The sequence below is a fragment of the Seriola lalandi genome, unplaced genomic scaffold (assembly GCF_002814215.2).
Source record: "Seriola lalandi dorsalis isolate HSWRI2012SDOR001 ecotype SW California unplaced genomic scaffold, Sedor1 jcf7180002054779, whole genome shotgun sequence".
Classification (NCBI taxonomy): domain Eukaryota; kingdom Metazoa; phylum Chordata; class Actinopteri; order Carangiformes; family Carangidae; genus Seriola; species Seriola lalandi.
This window is the reverse complement of record NW_019525332.1, coordinates 69,229-71,728: the sequence shown is the minus strand read 5'-3', so window position 1 is coordinate 71,728 and position 2,500 is coordinate 69,229. Positions and strand designations below refer to the sequence as shown.

At 44.6% G+C, this 2,500-nt stretch overlaps 1 protein-coding gene across 1 annotated transcript in view; it reads left to right on the top strand.

Moving 5' to 3' along the window:
- stx1b (syntaxin 1B) overlaps positions 1-2,500 on the top strand; it is a 20,947-nt gene that overhangs the window by 9,768 nt on the left and 8,679 nt on the right. The gene's annotated exons all lie outside the window — the stretch shown is intronic.

Genomic DNA, 2,500 nt, shown 5'->3' with positions numbered 1-2,500 from the left:
AGATTCCTCATGGAGGGGATGATCTGGATGTGATCTGATGGATTTAGTCTCAGACACGTGTTAAATCGCCGCCTGGACAATAGGACGTTTAATGTGTTTATCACAGAGTCAGCAGATCTTCATTAGCGCTGCTTTTCTTCAGTAAATGAGCACTAATCGATTGGATATGGACACATTCCACACTCTGTGTTCAGTGGATTAGATTCTGCCGCTCACCTCCAGCTTCACCTTGGTGCTGCAGATGAACACTCGCTCTGTGCCAGCCAGGTGTGAGCGGTCCCGGCTGCTGCTGGTCCGCCCACCTGTATGAGCTCATCAGTCTGCACACTCGTGTCCGGCGTCTGGACTTACGTCACAGAACCGTGGCTCTGTATCGTGCTGACAGTTTCAAAAAGCAGATATGTCCAGAAACATGTCAAGAAAACAACCATCAACATTTTGTTCAATCCTCTTCTTTTCTCTGTGAGTTTGTGCTTAGCCTAGCTTAGCATAAAGACAAGAAGCAGTAGAAAACAGCTGACCTGACTCTGTCCAAAGTGCCAAAACACACCTGGAAACCCATATAAAGGAGCTACTTGCTATTACTACATAGCTAACGTTAGCATTAGCAGCTGTTTTCTTACCAATCTAGAAGAAACATTCAAACTTTATTCCTTTACTCACCAACATTTGTCTCCATCTACTGAAGTTAGCATGCTAACCAGCTAGCCCTGGCCCATCATCACTTTCTGATAGCGCCTCACTGTAGCCTCCAGTCTGAAGACGTAGCAGCTCAGAGGACGTGTTGTAAAGACAAAGATGGCTGAAACAAGAAACCAGCTTCTTTAAAAGTCACTCAGTGACGGCGAGTGTTGACGTGAAGCCGAGACGTCTGAAGCTGTAGATGATGTAGATGATGCGGTACACGGTTGACGTGTGTGTGACAGACTGTAGACACAGAAACGAAGTGTTGAATATTGTGTCGGTGACCTTCAGTAACCTCAGAGTGAAGTCTAATCCTGTTAACTTCTCACTGATGAGCGCTGCAGCTCGCCGTTTGAGCCTCTGATGAGTCTGTTGGCAGACGTCCACCGAGCGCCGCCGCCGGTCACTTCATCGTCCTCCTGACACACGAGGAAGAAATAAAAGTGTGTCCTGTTTGAGAGAGCTGCACTGCGTTCACCCTGACCCCGACACACTGTGACTCAGCAGCAATGACTCAATGTCACTGCTGGAGCCTGCAGCCAAGTCTGTGCTGTCACAAACGCTGCACTGTAAAAAAAGTCTGGCTTCAAAACAGGTTTTTCATCAGATTCTGGAGCCACAGGGCCCTCGGGGGCCCAGGGACCTCGGGGGGCCCCCAGGGGCCCGGGGGCTCAGCTTGGCTCCAGTTTCACTGAAGGCCACGTTCAGCTCGTCGTCAACGAGACTCAGATGCTTCGCGTCACATTACTTAGTCACATTCAGTCATAACTCAGTCAGATCTAATCTGTTTATTCTCTGTGATGTGTATTATCTTCATCTCTGTCGTCACTCACACAGAATCATAATGATGCTGAGATCCACTGATCACAGATCAATAATCAGAGAATAAATACATACAGGCTGAAATACACCAGAGCTCGAGCTGTAGCTCACAGCCCAGCACAGCTTTATACAATACCTCAGTCCCACAAAGAATCATGGGAACTGTAGTTCAGAAATGTACATGACGACAGAATCTGTTGATGTTTATGTTAAACTATACGTTTTCATATCAGTATTTTTAATGATAGTAATAAACTTTATTTATAGTGCAGCTATATATATATATATGCAGCTCAGTGTTTTACTATACTGCACTGCCTGTTTCCTTGTGCGTAAATATTTCCTGACATTTCTAAATGAATCAACAAGTAAAAGTTTCCATCAAATATCAACAGCCCATGAGATATGTGATGAAAACGTGTCGGTGTTGAGACGAAGGTCCAGATCAAACCTTCTGTATGAGACTGTGAGCTGCCTGCTGGCGTCTGTACTGATCTAACTGAGCAGAGAGGAAACAGTGGATTCAATCTGCTGACTGATTTAAAATGAGGCCGATTGATCCAGAAACTAGTGGAGAGACTGTTGAAGGACGGGGAGGTTTGTGATGCAGCTCTGGTTTTCAAACAAAGTCAACTACACTGAAGTTTAGCTAAAGTGACCTTTAGTACAGCGACCTCTGCGAGCGCAGCAGCTGCAGTGTGGGATCAAATGAAGGTGGAAGTGATGATGCACGAGGAGGGAAGAGGGGGAAAACATCAGAGGAAAGGAATAATGATGATTGATTGATGATTGTGATTTACAGCCGGGAGTCTCCTGCTCGTCCAGTTTGTTCTGCATGCAGATGTTTTCTGTTCTCGTGTTGCCTGATGATGATTTATTCTTTTCTTTTCCATCCTTCATGTTGCATTAGATTTTATTTCATACATACATACATATATAAATGTATATATATATACTGTGTATATATATATACATATATATATACATATATATA